The sequence below is a fragment of the Cajanus cajan genome, chromosome 6 (genome assembly GCF_000230855.2).
Source record: "Cajanus cajan strain Asha chromosome 6, NIPB_CcT2T_4, whole genome shotgun sequence".
Classification (NCBI taxonomy): domain Eukaryota; kingdom Viridiplantae; phylum Streptophyta; class Magnoliopsida; order Fabales; family Fabaceae; genus Cajanus; species Cajanus cajan.
The window spans coordinates 32,756,131-32,769,951 of NC_138522.1; the positions used below are offsets into that span (position 1 = coordinate 32,756,131).

Consider the following 13,821-nt stretch of genomic DNA (forward strand, 5'->3'; position numbering starts at 1 on the left):
GATTGGATAGCTTAAAGGTTAATGGACTTTCTAAGCCTAAGGTAATCTTCATGTGGACCACCACATCTTGAAGAGAAGGCATAGTTCTTTTGTACATAGTTTTCCTTGTATAGGTTTCTTTTTGCCTTTGTATTTGTGAGGAACTTTGTTTCCTTTTTATAGACTATTCTAATGTGTATTTAGAGTAGGTTCTTTGGAGACTTTTGCTCTATTTGACCTTGTATTAAAGGTCACTCGTTTTACATTTTTCAGCAGTAGAAGTGGGGTGACAATTAGCAAGGCTTGAGGTGAACTAGCAAATGGGCCAGAGTTGGGCCTAGGCCAATTTTTACATATTGGACTGGTTTTGCTCATATTTTTCAAGGAATTGATTTAGCTAGGTCTCACCATCATTGGGTAAACCTAACTAAACCAATTCCAAATTATTTGGATTGGACTAAATGGACAAAACAAGCCAAGGCCGCCCCTCCCCAACCATGGTCAGATTTGTTTCTTACTCTTGAAGCCTTTGGGAAGCTTGTGCTACAAAGCTTCTAACTTAGCTTGCTTCCCAAGCTATTAAGTTAGAAGCTTGCTTCACAAGTCTCCTAAACTAAGGTGGATGGTCAAGCTAAGCCAACCATGGTTCTCTTGAACCATGGTTAAGCTTAGCTTGCTCCACAAGCTACCTACTTCTATATAAGTCTATTTCTTTCATTTGTAATCACTTTTGGAAATAAAAGAACAGAATTTTCTCTCAAAATTCTTTCTTCCAAGAGCCTTAGAATCCGTGGAGAATCACTTTCCCCTAGGAACCTTCACAAAGGAGTTCCTCCTTTGTGACTTGGTTTCATCATTCTTCCTTCTTCTCAAGGAAGAAATCGAACACACTTTGTTGCTTCAACAAGCTTTGGGGCTTGTGTTTACTTCGTCAAAACCTCCATTGAAGACCTCGAGAGAACGATTGGACTTGAATATGGAGAATAGAAGAAGATAACAATCACTTCTTCTACTTCCTTCCATCACATCGACCCGACCACTATGTGTTTGGTGTATTTCGCTATGCTTGATCTCTCTCCGTAGTCCTACACGTGACGAAGAAAGAAAGCTTTTGGATTGCATCGAATCCCCTAGGTCATGCAATATAGAGGAAAGAGATCCCTCTGTGTGACGGAGCTAGAGCTCTAGTATCGTTCGTGGATGGTCCTCGTCATCAGCTTGTGGACCACATGGAGTGTCGGGTCTCTATACCTCAAAGCCTTGGAGGTCCTTGGCATGACCGCCTGGCTGGTGAGCTCCTGCCACATGTTGTCTATAGAGATCTCCGATGTGGGGAAGAGGATCATCCTTGTGTACTACAGGGTCGTTAGTTGCTCCTCCGAGACAAAACTGGCTATCCAGTTGAATTTTGCCAATGTGATGTTTATGGCGAACTCCACCCGTCCAAAATACGACCATCTGTACGTTTGGCCCCTTTGGTGCTGTGGCTGTGTACATCCTAGCAGATGCCAAGAAGTCTATCGTGGCCACCCGATAAGCTCGACCAAGTGGCTCCAATAGAAACTCCCATCCGATGGCCGCTAAATAGTCCTAGACCCTCTCCAAGTGGCCCACCTAGTTAAGGATGGGGAGGTCGATCTGCCGTGCGAACATGAACTCAAAGTCATTCATAAGTTGTCTCCGTCTGAGTTGCGTGTCACTCTTAGTGGGTGGTCTGGGGACTAGCGGTGGTGATAGTGCAACCGGTAATGGTGGTGGTTGCACGATTGGCAGCAACGGTGGAGGTGATAATCGAAGCCTCTTGCCTCGGCCATGGGAAGATCTACCTCTATGCATGATGATGAATGTGTATGAAAAATGAAAAAAATTCTTTAGAGAAAGTGAGGGGGTTTTAAGGAAATGAATAAGGATTATGAGGGGGAAATGGCCTTATTTATAGGCAATAGGGGAGAAACGGCTCGTTCTGGATGGAGAATGGGTCATTTTACATTGGCTTTAACTGGAATACCTCGTTTCGCAGTGAGAACGGGCCGTTCTGGATGGTATTCAATGAGAACGGTCCATTCTGGATTGGAACGACCCATTTTGGTTCCCGCCCTTGTGGGAACGGGGCGTTCTAGTTCAAAACGGCCCGTTCCCTCGTTTTTTTAACTCTTCCATATGCCCTTGTAGTATGCATGTAGTTTTTGTCCTAAATACAACTCATTTTTAATTTCAGGAAATCCAAACTACCCATGTACTCAGATGATCTATCACTTGTTTGTTCCCCTGTTCCTTTGATTGCTGAGAAATATTCTCCGTCCCCGTTTTACCGCTATTCGCTTGTCGTGGATAGTGCTTTGATGAAGATGTTTCTCGACCCCTTTGTCAAAAGATGTTTTGACTGTTCCCTGTGAGTATTCACTGTGCATTCTCCGTGTATCTCTCAACGTTCATTTAAATGCCATGTAGAAAAAGGTGAAAAAAGGGTATTTACAAGTATATTGTAATGTTTTACGAATTTTTTTAAGGATGGCCGGGGTAGGCTAGTGTTTAGGTTAATAAATAAGGCGTATCCGTTGTAGGAACATTATTATTGTATTTAACCTTTTACTTTTTTTGGGGTTGCTGATTTAAGGTCATGCTTTGAATGATTTCCCCTAAGCCGCCTTTCAGTTTTCAACTGAAGTTGCTGCTTCAAGTCCTAATTTTGCCTAGGTCAGGTGAGAGGTGTTCCCTTCTGGTGGGTTTTGCTAGCGAATCTTGCCCTAATTTTTGTGTAGCCCCCCTAGTGGGTTTCCTGCCAGGCTCTTTTTTTTTTTTTTTTTGCAACATCCATTTTAGATATAGGATTCCTTCATTGCTCTATTAACCCCATTCACATTTTCAAGATTTCATTGTAAGGCTTATCATTCGAATAATGTTCCTATTTCGGACATACTTTGTTTATCGTGGGTCATTTATTAAGGTATACGGTAGAGAAGAAAAGGTAAGAAAATTGATGAAAAATAAAGAAAACATGGCATTAAGAATAAAATTCTTGATATACATGTGCCCCTTTTAATGTAGCTTGAAGGCCCAAGGCCTGCCCCGAGTTCGTGATTCATATATAAGAATATAGGAAAAAGCATCTTTCAAAGGGATCTAGTTGATCTAATCACCAAAGTTGTTCCACAGCTCGCTCGGATGCCCGTGCTCTGAAAGATTTCGTATAAAGCAAGGATGATTGGCTCTCCCTTTTTGAGCTTTGTCGTTGGCTCGTACCCCAAGCCTTGTTGAACAACTTCTACATATGGAATAGTTAGTGGTTTGCTGATAATTATATCTTCCTCTATTTGAACGACTACCAGCTTATTATCCACTACGAACTTGACCTTTTGATGAAGCGTGGAAGGTACTGGCCTTGCTTGATGTATCCATGGCCTTCCAAGGAAACAAATGTAAGTAGGAGCGATGTCCATTACTTGGAATTCCACATTGAAAATGGTAAGTCCTACTTGAATGGGTAGGACAACCTCTCCCATTACTTCCCTTCGAGATCCATCAAAAGCTCGAACGATCATATTGCTTGGTTGCATTTGAGCTTCCTTGACCATTAGCTTGTTGAAAGTACTCTTAGGCAACACGTTCAGAGAAGATCCTTTATCTACCAGGACCTTGGCGATGAGAAAATCCTTACACTTTACGGATATATGTAAGGGTTTATTGTGGTCCAATTGACCATTGGGTATCTCGTCGTCGGTGGACGTTAAGTGATCGTTAGCCGTGATGTGGCTTACGATCCCTTCAAATTTGTCTTAGGATATGTGTGGTGTGCAACGTAGGCTTTGTTTAAGACTTTCAACAGAGCCTTTCGATGTAGTTCCGAGCTCATGATCAACAAAAGAAATGTGATCTTCGCGAGGGTATGGTTAAGCTGATCAATGATGGAGTACTCGCTTTGTCGAATGAACTTGAGGAATTCATCTTCCTTGTTGAACTCTATTCTTCTTTCTTATTTGTCCTTTCCTTTTGGGGACTTTTTTTATGAGTTTTTTGGGGTATAAATGCATCTACTTCTAGTCATTCCCCCGATCCTGATAATATTCAATGATTCTAATGATGACAAGATTTGCACGTCATAGATCCATGGCACTACCTTGTCATTTCATAGGGGAAAGGACTCAGCACTCGGATGGTAAGCTTGGGCGCATTTTTCCCTTTGTTTTCTTGAGTATCTTATGATGTGGTGTTTCGGGTTTGTATTTGATGATGAGGGATTTCATTATCTAATTAACATGCACATATTAGATTTCCCTTTTTATTCTTTATAAACTTACCAAAAAGCATATGTTCTTAAATGAAATGCAGTATAGAATGCAAATACAATCGAGAAATTCAACAAATATCATTCTTATTGATTTATTTGTTTAGTGAACATTCTTCATGCAATGCTTTTCAGTAAGTTTTGACAAAATGGTAGAAGTATGAAGAAACTCAAGCTAGGCTGGTGCATAGGTAAGCTATCTTCTACCTCTAGGACATGTCACTTCATTGCCCCCGCTTGTTTGTGGACTGCCCTATACTCATGTTATCACAAGTAGACCGTGCTTCCTTGGCCTTCTCCTGATAGTATCCGTTCATCATTTTGATCTCATGGACTGCTTCTAGAGCTTAGTCTCTTTGATGGGCAACTTCTCTGAGCAGCTCGAACCCCCTTTCGTTTTTTTTTGTCGAAAGTTAGAAATGGTCGTCGTAGCTTGTTCTTGCATGATCTCCCACCAAGATTGAATCTTGGACTAGGCCTTGAAAAACTCTCTCTATGCTTGTTCTTTCACCAATGTTTCTTTCTAGAGTTTGACTTCAAGTTGTGCCACATTTGATGAAGCTTCCATGAGTGGCCTGTCTAAGTTGACCTTTGGAGTTTTCACCGACTGGGTATTTTTATCGATGCGTTCATCCTTTAGCCTCTCGATCTCCATGTCCTTTTTCTTGCATTTCCTTTGCAAACCATCAATGCATATTTTGGATTCCTCATCCTTTTCTTAAGAGCTCTTATTTGGGCTTCCAGAATTTCTATCTTTTTGGTCAAGGAGTCAATTTGATGTTGTTCACTTTGGTCTGCCATTCTGGTCGTATCTATGGCTTCTCTTTGGTTTCTCCATTTTTGATAATCATCCGAGGAAGTTACTTGAGGCCTGCCGAGCTCATTATCTCCGAAGTAAAGTGGTTTATTCCAAGCCTATTTTATGATGTCAATCTGTGACTGCTGCCTTGAGGTGTAGAGGAAGCAATGTTAAGTCAAACGAAGCAATTCCTAGCAAAGTTTTGAATAAGACAAATATAATAGATATTGTTATTTCTAACATGTGTGTTAGTTTTTCATAAAAACTTCTTCAAGTACTAGACGAAGATGAGTCAAGGCGAAGCACAACATGAAGATCAGACGAAGCAGATTCAAATGCAAGATGAAATATGACATAAGCACCAAACGATGTTGGATCAAATACTAGACGTAGGTGTGTCAAGCACAACATAAGGATTCAGATGAAGGCTAGTCAAGAATCAGACAAAAGTCAACTACATATCAGACGAAGGACAATATAGACTGAAAAGTATTCCAGAAGAAAATGAAGTCTATCCATCTACAATGTTGACCAAATCAAAGGAAGTAAAGCATTAATGACAAATGCTCAGATGAAGATCAAATCTTGAGATGCATATGGACTACTAGACGCAAACGAAGACTGCATGCAAGCATTTGAAGAATCAAGTCTCAAGGGACAATTCAGGCATCGTCTACAATCATACAAGAGCTCTCAATATGGTTGTGTGTTGAAAGGAAAAGAAGAAGAAAGAGAAATGCAAGCCCAAAAGTCGAAGCATGCATGTTTCAGAAAAAGTACATTACTTTTTTAGATAAAGACAATGTCTTTCACTACTACAGGATACATATTCTACATCGGTTCTGCGAAGTCATCTACATCGGTTCTAAAACTAATGTAGAATAGAGCGACTTAGAAAATCTATACCCTTCTACATCGGTTTTAGAACTGCTGTAGATTATGCACAAATTTACATCGGTTTTCTGGAAAAGCGATATAGATTTGTGTATACTTTTTACATCGGTTCTTAGGAAAACCAATGTAGATTACATTTTTTTTAAATAAAAAAATCATGCTTGTTTTTAGATTCCTGTAATAAACATATATATAAATTTTAGACAGATTTTTCATATATAAATATAATAGATAAATATTGTGCATTAAGATTAACTTGGCCACCAAATTACAATAACAAAAATCACACAAAAAATTATAATATACATGCTTATATATAAATTTTAGTGAAGCAAATAAATATTGATGACACCTAGCAGCAACATAAATAAAATTATTTGTTTTTCAGTAAATGATGAGACATCTCAAAAAGTCATGAGAAAAATTATAAAAAATAAAATGTCAAATTATTAATAAATAAATAAAATTATTTGTTTTTCATTATTTGCTAAATTAAATTATAATCAATGTCTCTTAATTATTTGGTACTTCCTATTATACTGTAGCAAGCTTGCATAAGTCTGGTCCCAGATTTCAATATACATATCACAACATATATAGTCAACTAAAGTTTAGTTTATTTCATATTTTCTCCTTATATGATCAATTTAAACTCAAGACAAGTAGACCAGCAATACACGTACAAATAAATTACGTTAATTTACTAGTTTCAATTTGATCAAAATAATTTACAAATATGATAACCAAAGGCATGCTTCCAAAAATAACAAAGAGCTAGGGACTTATTTTATCGGTTGCTTTCCAATTTTCTACTAATAATTCAAGATTAAAAGAAAATTTCAAGTTCACAAAAATAAAAAAAGACAAGAATTCTTTTTTCTCTAGCAATTGCAATATCTACAAGCCAAATAGGAAACTTAACCAGCTTCACAACCATATACACCATTAGTTCTTCACCATAAAAAATAATTGTACCGGTCTGAGGGCACACTCGTAATCTTCTGGGAGGAGAAGGGCCGAACACGAGTTTCTGGTGGATACTTCAAAAGGGGGGAGCTACTTGCAAAAGGCACTCCGACGCTCAAGTCAGAACAAGCACGCTTTTCTAGGGTAATAAATGAACAGTGACATACCTCGTTACGTGTGACTTATTTATACTACCTGTCACGGGCCTGAGCATGGTGGGCCTTCTCTGACACTTACCAAATTAGGTAATACGATGGTAATCGGTTGTTTATACCTTAATTGAGTGTTGTCCTTTGTTAATCATGATCATCATTCTGATTACAGTCTCTATTGGCCTCTGGCCAAGCCGATATGGAACGGCCGAGACGTCATCTTCGGCCTTAGGCCGAACCGACAGGGGAAGGGTACGGCTCGATCCTTTGCCGAACCGAAGTGATATCTGAGCTGCGTCAATATTTGATAGGACATGACGTGCCGGTCCACATGGCCGATCCACGTGGCCGATAGGATCCCTTCGGTACAATAATCATAGACATAAATTTAAGAGAAACAGAATTAAAGGATTTAGAAATGTCCAATCCAACAGTACAATTTAAAACAAGAAAATCATTCTCTTGGATTTAAAAAATATCCAATCAAAACATCATTCTCTTGGATTTAGAAATGACGTACAAAAAATAATAGTTGATAAAAAATGTTATTGCAATAGCCAAGCTTGAAGCAAGAAAATCAATTTAAGACAATCCAACAGTACAAGTTATTTGATCGATAGAAAAACCAGTCAATTTCAATCCTCTTGGCTTTACTTGATTATGCTCCCTTTTCTTCTAATCAAGACATGGAATTTGGAACCTGGATTGTTCTGATATTTTTAAAATTTTCATGCAAATCTTATTTTCAATTTCTCACTCATTCAACAGGGAACAATTTCCCGTAGATAAGTTAATTTGGAAATCAAAAGCTTCTTCTAAGGTCAATTTTTTTTTGTGCAGCTTCAAGTCAGATTGCATTGTTAAGCTGTGAGCTACTTCTGAAATCATCATTTTGGTATTTTTTTTGCAAGAAATGAGTTTGTCCTAGTTGGTTTGATCAGTTTCTTCTTGCTCACATTTAAGGATTTGGAAATAAGAATTAAGATGAAAACCAAAAAATATGGCCATGTGTGATTTGTCGGTGTATGCAAAAATTGGGAAGGAATGTTTGTATCTGTAAGGTTGTGTCATGTCTTTTAAATTTTCTAGTGTATGTGGCTTCTCTTTGGAGTTCAGGAATCAGCATCTAAGATATGCAAAGAGATTGCTCTTCTACGCTTACTAGTTTTATAGTTATAGGACATCCGTTTTGTGCCTTTGTTTTGATTTTCTTTACCTATTCTAAGAATTCTTATCTGGCATCTTTTGATACTATTTTCTCTCTCTATCTCTAATACAATATTTTTCTAATCAACAAAAGAATAATACATCAGTATAAGAGAGGAAAATTGAAATGATCCTGAATGGGAAAATAAACAGCCAACAGCAGTAACTGAAACACCCAAAAGCAGTAATTGAAAATAAAAATAAATAACTAAATAAACTACATCAAACCCTCCACAACATATTTAAATATCCAGATGCTCATGATCAAATCAAATTAGCAATGTCGATCTCAATTATCCACCAAAACCAAAAACAAAAATGTTTTTGCATCACATTCAATGGTTACAAGATTACAAATCAGGAAACAGTATACTCATGATACTATAAGATGGAGAAACAATTGTTGATAACTTCCTTCTGATGTGAAGATATTTTAATCAAATTTAATCACCACCACATGTAGTAGTAGTAGTATAGAGAAACTTATTTAACAGATAATTGAATGTCATATTTTTAGTAGATTGGTGTAAACTTGTTTAGAACTTCTCAAATAACTCCCACCACCAAACTTATATTTTGATAACTACTCATGTGTTCATGAATCAGTGGTAAAAGTGCTCTGGCTATGGACAATAATCAAGCTTAACCTGGCTTCTGAAGTTGGCAACAAAGGTCACATGATACAACTATCTGGATTAATGTAAGCATAGTTTGATTGATAAGGGTATATGGTGAGAAGAACAAAAGAGACATACCTTGAGGGCTTCTTTGATGATGGGGTCTTGTGCAGGATTAAAGAAAAATGCTTTAACCCCATTTCCATTCCTTTTCAGAGTTCCATGGGAATTAAAACCCCTCATGCTTCTGGTGGATCCTCCTATAGTTGGTCCACGTGACAATAACCTACCTTCTTGCTTCGATTTCAACCACTGTGAATTAAATTAGTTAGTAATGAGAGGGGAAAATGAAGAAGTGAGATAGAAGAGGAATAAAGAACCTGAGTGCATGGTTGTGGCAGGGAGAATTAACGAGGAGAGCCATAGCTTGCTGTGTTCCAGTACAATGGACTCCACTACCCACCGCCCAATTCTCTCCACAATTAGGCAAAATTATTTTGAAAAATGCTAATTTTCTGCACCATTTTATTTTATATAAAATCTAGAGATATCAATAACTCAGTCTGACATTTTTTTTCTTGTAACCATGCATTAGTATTTAGTGGAAAAAACCACATGTGTTATTGCCAAACATATTTCCTCATTTTAAATTATCACACTGGCATGTAACTACAATTAAACATATGTTATTTCCAAACATATTTCCTTTAATTCAAACATATGGGTAATTGCCAAACCTATGATGGTATGAATAGTGGTCATGAGACCCGTAACAATTCCAAATCTATCCAACCTATGATGTACAGGAATAGAAACCTAGGCATTTTGAACTGTCCTCAGTGCCTCTAGTCCCCGCTCACGATTAGGTGTGGTAGCCCATCAACATCGCACAACAAACCCTAATTATCGTAGTTGTTGAATCCCCACTTCGTCTTCTCCATTGACGTCGTAATCACTTCGACTCTTTGCACAACGTCATCCTTGAGATGTCCATGGCAGATGAGAGCGATACCGAGAGGAAGATGAAGGAGAGGGCAAATGCAGATCGGGGAGACGCTCCACCTACTTTGGCTTCTTTGTTCTAGGGTTTTGCGACAAATATGCTCGCTTCGCCGCCATGGACGATGAACCTTCCACCGCGAAACTATTCGTAGCCATAGTTGTTGGCTGCCACTACATTGTTTGAGTGTTGTGGCTCAACCTGAAGTTCTCAACTAGGTTTTTATGTCATGGTGGTTTTTTGCGATGGTCGTGGTGAGAGGCTGATAGAGCTTCTCTAGCTCATTGATGAAGGCGAGGATTGAGAACCTCCTCTTGCTCCTTGCTGATGAGCGGCTTGCAAAAAATTACAACGAAGGAGAAATGGCGATATGAAAAGTTGAGAAACTCTACATCGGACTCTAAATAAATTGACGCCAGAATTTACATCGTATTTTTTTAACAACCGGTGTAAATATATGAAGTCCGAGTAAATTTACATCGGTCTCAAAATAAATCGATGTAGAATATCTCAGATTTACATTGTTTTTCTTTAAAACCGATGTAAATATGTTAGCAACTTACATTTAATTATAAGAATGCCACCGTATTTTATTTTTACATCGTTTTTCTACCAACTGATGTAGAAATAATGTCGTAAAATAGTATTTTTGTAGTAGTGTTTGCAGCTACGATGATCGAAAAAGGACAAGAAATTCCTAGGTCATAGTTAAAGTCAGACACTGCAGCTAACAAAACGTAAAAGACTTCACGCAATGTCTATAAATAGGAAGCAACATTTAATGTAAGATCTAATGCTTTAAATGAAAGCTCAAACTAGTCATGAACGACTACATTCTGCTTCAACAGACACTTACAACGGAAAGATTTTACAAAGACTATATATATGTCATGACTTCAAACCTGGAAAGGTTGGCGAAGAGAGTGATTCCAAGCCTAAGAAGCAACAAAACTAGAGACAGAGCATATATAGTCAAATGTACAATATTGTATTGTATTTATCTCGGTAGACTAAGGAGTTCTAAGTGTAACTTAGGAACATAAAGCTTAGTGAGTGTAGCAAATCTTTGTATCCTCTCTGTGAGAGTAAACCGCACACTCAAAACAAACTATCTATCATTTGTAAAGCCTAAAGAGGTTAGGGAAAGAATACTTGTATAAGCCTGGAGAGGCTTGTCAAAGAATCCTCACTGAGAGCCTGAAGAAGTTGAACAAAAAATACTAGCGCTAATGAGTGAAGTTAGCGGGCCAAGAGTGGTCGATAATCCTCACTAAGAGCCTAAAGAGGCTGAACAAAGAATACTAGTGCTAATGAGTGTTAGCCAACCAAGAGTGGTTGATAATACTCGGGAACCAGGAGTGGTCGAGAATACTCACTGAGAGCCTAAAGAGGCTGAACAAAGAATACTAGCGCCAATGAGTGAAGTTGGCGAACCAAGAGTGGTTGATAATACTCGGGAGCCAGGAGTGGTTGAGAATACTCACTGAGAGCCTGAAGAGGCTGAACAAAGATTACTAGCATTCACTACTAGAAAAATTAATATTTGTGACGAATTTTGTGACGGAAAAAATAGCATCGCTAATAGTGACGCATTTTGTGAGGGAATTTTAAGTTTTGTGACGGACTAGAATTTATTGGATTTTGTGACGGATTTTGTGACGGAATATATTCTGTCTCTAAAAATCCGTCACAAATTTCGTCACTGAATCAAAAAAAAAAATTTGTGACGGATTTTGTGACGGAAAAGTTTTCGTCTCTAAAAATCCGTCACAAATTTCATCGCTAAATAAAAAAAAATGTTTGTGACGGATTTTGTGATGGAATGGATTTCGTCTCTAAAAAATCTGTCACAAATTTCGTCACTAAAATGAAAAAATTTAGTGACGGATTGTTCCCTCTCAAAATTCCGTCACAAATAGGTTATTTAAGTTAACATATACTATAATTTTTATTAATGTAACAAATGATATATATTTATTATTACTAAATAAATAAAATTTATATATTATTAATAATTTAATATTGCTAATAAATTAATATCAATAATAATTTTAGTATATTTATAGATAAATTGATAATTTGATAAATATAGCTTAGTATATATTAATATACTTTTACAAAAATATAAATATACAGTAGATATATAAGATATGTATATTTATATTTTTGTAAAAGTATATTAATATATAATAAGTTATATTTATCAAATTATTAGTTTATGTATAAATATACTAATAATATTATTGATATTAATTTATGAATAATATTATAAAAATATAATATATATATATATATATATATATATTTTTTTTATGTATTTATTAATAATAAATATATATCATTTGTGTGACACCCTCTACCCCACATACCATAACACAAATAACAAAAATTGAATAACATAATCTTTTTCATAATTGAAATACCAAACATGTTTAATTCAAATCAAAACTCATGTATTTGTGAAATTAAATAGATATTGATACATCTCACGCAACAAGGAATACAACAGAACAATCAAAAAGCAAAATATAAACTTACATAGTTTATTTGTTTATCTCAGGTTCTCTTAAGAACCCACAGAGTACTTTAATCCATACAATAAACATCTTACTCATATAATTGTCTCTTACAATTGCATTCCCTTATGGTGTGTTTGGATGAGTAATTTTACAAATTCAAGGAATTTGAAATTCTTGATATTTGAATTACTTTGATTTCAATTTCTATCATTGTTAAAATATTTTGTTTGGATAAGTCAATTCAATTTTTTTTAAATTTTAAATTGTTAATTTGGATATGATAATATGATTCTATCATGATAAAATTGCTTTTAAAAAGATATTTATATGTTGATATTTTTAAATAAAATTTTATAAAAAAAATGTTAACCAATTTTTAAATATTTAATAATTTTAAAAATTAATTTAGATAATATTTAATAATTTTTAAAGTATTTTTGAATATTCAATAATTAAAAATATGAAGATATAAGATAAAATATATAAGTGAAATAAGGGGGAAAAATGAGGAATTTCAAATTGTTACATTTTTTGGAGAATTTGAAATTCTACTACTTCAAAGAATTTCACAAATGCTCTGGTAATCGATTACAGCAAATGGTAATCGATTACAACGGTTTAGTTTCAAAATGTTGGAACGTTGTAGTTTAAATTCAAATTTTGAAATTTTCATCTTCTGGTAATCGATTACATGGAATGGGTAATCGATTACCAGAGCACGTTTTAAAGAGTGACTTTGAACATATGAGATTCATCCTTTGGTAATCGATTACATGTAATGGTAATCGATTACCAGTCTCTTAAAAACAATAATTGCCTTATTAAAACTTAAAATATTGAAAACCTTTATTTTCAAAACCTTATTAATATAAATCATATTTGGGTTTTCTTTGAAATTCTTTATTTTAAATGGCCAAGAACTTTATGCAATATTTCTAAAGATTTCTTTTTACATATTAAGCTAGGTTGACAAGACTTATCTAAAATATTTTGAGATTTTTGTTTCTTGGTCACCTTGCTTTAACTTGACCTCTTGTTTTCTTTAACTTCTTTGGCATCATCAAAATCCTTTAGATACGTTCTTTCACATTCTCCCCCTTTTTGATGATGACAACATACTGTAGATGGAAAGAAACATAAAACAGTGTATATCGATCACTCCCCCTTAGTCTCCCCCTTAATAAATCATTGTTTGATGTTAATTTTTATATTGTAAACATTTGACTTTAAATAGACAGTTGTAATGATCAGATTAAATTGTTCAATTCAAAATATCTAATATTTGATCAGGACCCTTCTTTCCTTTTCTCTCCCCCTTTGGCAACATCAAAAGGAATGAGACAATATATAAAAAAAATTGAATAAGATAAACAAACACCATTCAGAAACAAAAGTACAATATGT

The 13,821-nt window shown here is 35.6% G+C and overlaps 1 long non-coding RNA gene across 2 annotated transcripts; it reads right to left on the minus strand.

Moving 5' to 3' along the window:
- Window positions 1–6,637: 6,637 nt before the first annotated feature.
- Window positions 6,638–10,429, minus strand: LOC145959028 (uncharacterized). 2 transcript variants are annotated; one of them, XR_014434635.1, is made up of 3 exons: window positions 9,279–10,429; window positions 9,037–9,210; window positions 6,638–7,435 (listed from the first exon to the last, which is right to left on the minus strand). It is a non-coding gene; the product is annotated as an uncharacterized LOC145959028 (long non-coding RNA). The 2 variants fall into 2 exon arrangements; XR_014434634.1 differs by having other exon boundaries at window positions 6,638–9,210.
- Between the last annotated feature and the right edge of the window lie 3,392 nt (window positions 10,430–13,821).